This window comes from Lissotriton helveticus, chromosome 8 (assembly GCF_964261635.1).
Source record: "Lissotriton helveticus chromosome 8, aLisHel1.1, whole genome shotgun sequence".
Taxonomy (NCBI): Eukaryota; Metazoa; Chordata; class Amphibia; order Caudata; family Salamandridae; genus Lissotriton; species Lissotriton helveticus.
Genome location: NC_136069.1, coordinates 360,044,281 through 360,050,280, shown reverse-complemented (window position 1 = coordinate 360,050,280; position 6,000 = coordinate 360,044,281).

Below are 6,000 nucleotides of genomic sequence, written 5' to 3'. Positions count from 1 at the left end.
TAGAGGAAAATTATGGAAAAAAAACAAGTATAGTCGTAGAAAGACACACATTTTTCTCTAGGGCACAGTTACAACGGGAGAATGTACAACAGTATGTAGCCTGTTTAAGAACTTTGGCCATTACTTGCAGATTCAAAGATTTGCATGAAGAAATAATTAGGGATCAATTTATTAATAGAATTAAAAATATCAAAATTCAAGAACGTTTGCTTAAACTTTAAAATCCTTCTCTGCAAAAAACGGTTGACACAGCTAGGAAAATGGAAAACACGTCCCATTACGTTAAAGAATTGAGTTCAGTGCAACAGAAAGATAAAGATGAGTCTAGTAGTATTAATGCGATAAATAATAGTAGTAAAAGATGTGAGATTTAATGATAACAAGAGTAAAGGCAATTTAAATAAACGAATATGTTTCAGGTGTGGAAGTCAAAAACATATCGCAGATTTCAACAAATGTCCTGCTACTAAAGTTACATGCATGAAATGCAAGAAAATAGGTCATTTTGCTAAATGGTGCAGAACGGGTGACAAAAGCAATTGGAAACGTTCTGTCAATGTTGTTGAACCTCAATATGATAGTGAGGATGATGAAAATGAGATTGATATTGAAGTGATGGTAGTGTATGATGATACTGTGAATGATATTTCTGAAGACTACCAACCTCCTAAATGTGATGTGCTAATTAATCGTGACATCATGCCACTTTGGGCAGACTCATGCTCACCGTATACCATCATTGATAAGAGTATGTGGGAGAATAGTAGCAAAACAACGTTAATATCTTCTGATGTATGACCTAAAGGGTATTGTGGTATAAAATTACCCATGTTGGGTTATTTTGACGCTCAGTTAACCCTTAAAGGCAGATCTTGTGTGAGCAAAGTTTATGTTGTCGAACAAAGGCGTGCCTTACTAGGGTGGAAAGATCAGAAGAAAATAGGGATAATATTAAATCCTAATCACCCTGACCAGGTGCTGTTATCTGACGATTATCCAGATCAGGTTTTGTTAACTAATGACAATTCTCCTTCTAAGTGGGAATCTGTATTTCCCAAGTTATTCAGCAAAAATCTTGGATGCTTAGTTAAGTTTGAGCACAAAATTATTCTTAAGGCTAACAGTATACCGACAGTTCACAAAGTAAGAAATGTGCCATTTGCATTACGGGATTTATTAAAGGAGGAGTTAAACAGGTTGTGCGATGCCAAAGTAATTGAACCAATTGAAGCCTCTGAATGGCTTAGTCCCATTGTTTTGGCTCGGAAACCCAATGGAAAAATTAGGATGTGTGTGGACCTGAGAGATCTTAATCGGAATATATGGGTTGACCGCTATCCACTACCTCACATCAATGAAATGATATCTAGTATTAAGGATGCCATGTACTTTTCATCGATTGACTTATCCAATGCATATCACCAGATCAAATTACATGCAGAATCTAAGCATTTGACATCGTTCATAACACCTGAGGGTGCCTTTCAATACCTTAGAATGCCATTCGGATTAGCATCCGCATCTTCAGTTTTTCAGAGAGTGATGTGCAGCATTTTGAAAGAGGAGGTGAACGTGAGGGTATTTCAAGATGATGTTTTAATTTGGGGTAAAGACTTATCTACTCATGATAAAGTATTGCATCAAGTTCTTTATAAACTACAAAATGCTGGATTGACTGTGTGTGCTGAGAAATGCAAACTTGGTGTAAAACAGATTGATTATCTTGGGCATACCATTTCCAATGAGGGTGTTAAACCAAAAATGAAATTGTTGGATGCTATTGAAAAGGCACCTCATCCAATCAATAAGGATCAATTACGATCATTTTTAGGGCTCGCAGAATATTATTCTAAATTTGTCCCAAACTTTGCTGACAAGGTGCATGAATTAAGATTATTGATGAAGAAGGGCACTTCTTTTGTGTGGTCCATTTTGTGTCAACAGGCATTTGATAATATCAAATTAGACATTGTAAAAGCTGTGGCTCTAAAACCTTATGATCCCAGTCATACCTCTATAATTGTGGTGGATTCCAGCGCATATGGTTTAGGTGCTGTTCTTATGCAAAGACACAATGGAGCAGAACGTATTATAGCTTTTGCTTCTCGCACGCTCAAAGGTGCTGAACCTTCTTATTCTGTAATTGAAAAGGAGGCTTTAGCGTGTTGGTGGGGTGTGGACCACTTTAAAACATTTATTTGGGGAACAGCATTTGAATTAAGGACAGACCATAGACCTCTCATTGACATTTTCACTACAAAAGGTGCTTCTAGGGTCACACCTAGAATTGCAAAATGGTTGTACAGATTACAAGAATACAATTTTCAGATAAACTATGTTCCAGGTCACAAAAACATCAATGCAGACTGTTTGTCTCGTCTTCCTTTGCCATGCGACATGGATGATATACTAGATGATGGTGATGAATGGTTAGTAGCTAGTATTGAAGAATCGTGCAACAATGCAATAAGTAAGCAAGAATGGATTCAAGCTGTGGCCAATGATGGTGTGTTACAGCAAATAGTCAATAATTTGCATGTTGGTGTGAATTTGTCATCTTTGGAAAAAACCATTCTTGCTGATTATAAAATGGTTTGGTCAGAGTTATCCTTTTCTGATGGCATTCTTAGAAGGGGCGACACATTAGTTGTACCTTTAATTTTACGTGACAGGTTGTTGAATCTATTACATGAAGGACACATCGGTATGACCAGCATGAAAAGGAGGGCTAGGAATGACTTTTGGTGGGTTGGTATGGACAAGGACATAGATAGATGTGTTCGGAGTTGTTTGGCATGCATGTGCAGTGATAAATCTCACATGTCTCAGGAAACTACCATATCTGCAACTTCCTTTCCTGATAAACCCTGGGAAAAAGTCCCTATTGATATATGTGGTCCATTTCATGTAAGAGGAATTGAGAACAAATAAGCCATAGTTTTGATGGATTTTCACACCAAGTGGCCAGAAGTTGCATTTGTTAAGGATATCAAGGCTTCCAACATGATTGAGTTTTGTGAAGGAATTTTTCGCAGAGAGGGATACCCGAGTATCATCTTGTCAGACAATGGTCCACAGTTTGTGTCGGAAGAATTTTCTGCATACCTCAATATGGTAGGTGTGAAACACATCACCACTTCTGTGTACAATCCAAGAGAAAATGGTTTAGTGGAGAGATTTAACCGGGTGTTAAAAGAATGCATACAGCTAGCCAGTAACAATGATGATGATTGTAAAGATGCTGTCAAGGAAATGTTATGGTGCTATAGGAATACTCCTCATACAGCTACGGGAGTGCCTCCTTTTTCTTTGTTAAAGGGGTGAATGGCTGGGTCCAAAGTAAAACCAAATTGGATGTCAAAAAATAGCACAAAAACACATGATGTTAGGGACGTATTGAGCAAAGTACAAGTGTATCAGAATAAATATGTTCACAATCATAATGTCAAGGTCAAGAGTTCTTTAAGGTTATTTAGAGTTGGAGAGTGGGTACGCACGCATCAGATGGGGAATCAAAAACCTGGGTTTTCCAAGTGGTCTAGACTAAAAGAAATCATTGATGTCACTGGAAATATTGTGAAATTGGATGATGGTAAGCAGTGGAATGTGAGAAGTATAGCAAGATGTAATGATCTAGAATGCAAACACATTTCGACTCATAAATTGATAGGTAAGGATTCAAAAACACCTGTTGAGATTAGGAATGATGTTCTTGTACCTCTCAAATCTGGTGCCGAAGCATCAAGTGTGGATATGAAGGAGAAATCTATTCGACCAAAGTTTAAACCAATCTGGATGAAAGATTATAAATGCTCGTGCGCTGGAGTATACTTTAATTAGGAATCTAGTTTAATGCTACAACTTATTTTTACATATGTTTCTTGTTTTTTTTATTTTTTGTTTTGTGTTGTTGTTTTTATAGAATGGGAGATATGTTGTATCTTGGTATAATCTTAATGTTCTATAATGACTATGTCATGCTCACTGGATTCTAGAGTGTGGAATCCAGGGAGCAGATCAGAGGTGAACAGTTCCTGAAGGAAGAAAGACCTTGAATGCCTCTGGGGTTGTATTTATGAATAAACCTACTTCTTACTTTTAACCACTGTGCTTCAAGTCATTTCACTCTGGTCATAAGACCGATGGGGCGTTCCAGTGTGTACCAGCAAGTCAATGAAAGGACATAGTTATTAGTAACAACAAGTGAAGGGTGTGTCCTCAATGGTACATCTCACTGTGCAACGTAAAGTCAATTCATAAGTGTTGGGGGCACAACATATTATGTAAGAGAGAGTGATCTCCTAGTACGTGGTCATAAGGTCAGAAGGTTATGTAATTTCTATTTGGGGAATGCCTTGGGATAACGTCATTGAGGCCCACCTGATGACTCTTGAGTCAGTATACCCATTTGTGTTCTCTCAGTAGAAGGGCTATAGTTTTGTCCCTAACAGAGGGGTTCCATCCAGCGTTCTCAATGATAGTCCAAGTTAACTCTTCGATGGTGTGGCATTTCTCAAGATAGTGTGCAGTGAGTTTTGTGTTGGATTTCAAGCACCTTATTGTGCTCCGATGCTCCATGATGCGTGTCTTAACCTTGCGGTTAGTCATGCCAACGTACTGCTTATGGCATGGACATGTAATGGAAAGGTCCGTGACCTTCGTTCCCATGGGTAGGTGAGTCCCACATTAATGGATTTAGTGTTGTTGGTCAGGTGGCATACGTTGCAAGAGCCACACCGTGAATGCCTTGTACTGGAGGTAGTTGACTTGGTCCCAACAGTCTCCTTTGCGGTGAGATCACAGGTCTAGTATGTACTAACATATCTTTCAAGTTCACACTTGTTTTAAAGAATAACAGGGGTTTCTCAATATTCAAACCATTAGAGGTTAGTATGTTCCAGTGTTTCAAAATCACTTGTCAGATTTGGTGCGACGCTGTGTTAAATGTAAAAACGCACACTGGTTTAACAATGTCTGGTCTGACAGTCTCCTCCAAAAGGTTATCCCTGTTAGCATTGGTGGCTCTTTTCCTGGCTTTTTTGATGGTGCACTCCGGGTATCCCCTCTGAGTGAGTTTCCCAGAGAGGAGGGTAACTTCCTCTTTAAAACTTGATTTCTCTGTACAATTACTTCTCAGCTGGACAAATTGGCCTACTGGCAAGTTTTCTATGAGGGATTTAGGGTGGAAACTATCATAAGCAAGAAGGGCGTTCTTGTCTGTGGGTTTATGATAGATTCTGGTCTGAAGTTTCCCTTCCTTTGGTTCAATCATTAAGTCCAAGAATGGTAGCACAGTCTAGGTAACAGTGAATGTAAAGTGGAGTAGGGGGTTTCTATGGTTTAACCAGTCAAGGAACTGAGTGACCAATTGTTCATCACCCCTCCATATCAACAGCACGTCGTCGATATAACGGCGCCAAAGCCTTACATTCTCAGTCCATGGGCACCATGGGTCATAGATTTTGTTTTTTTTAAATGCACTCACGTACAGACCCACCCGGCTCGGGGCAAAGGTACTGCCCATCGAGGTCCCGTGGGTCTGTAAATAGAGGGTCCCCTCAAATTAAAAGTAATTTTTTGTTACAGCTATCTCAGCTAGGTTTAAGATGAAGGCTCGTGGTGTTTGATATTGTCAGTCCTCTTTGAACAGGATATCCTCCAGGACCCTAAGGGTTTCTCTCTGTGGGATGTTGGTATATAAAGCCTCAATATCGAGGCCTATGAGGAATTCACTGTTAGGATCGAAGTTCAGCTCTTTAATGCGGTTTAAGATGTCCATGGTCACCCGCAGGTAAGATGGCCACTTCTGGACCGATGGTTTTAAAAAGAAGTCACAACATTTTGATAGCGGCTCCAGAAGGGATCCGATGCCCGACATGATGGGTCTGCCAGGTGGGGGGTTTTATATTTTAGGCTGAATATAAAAGTACTGTGTTTTTGGGGTGATTCTTAATAAGATATTCTGCCTCATGTTTGGAGATCCAATCTTTTGCTAATCCC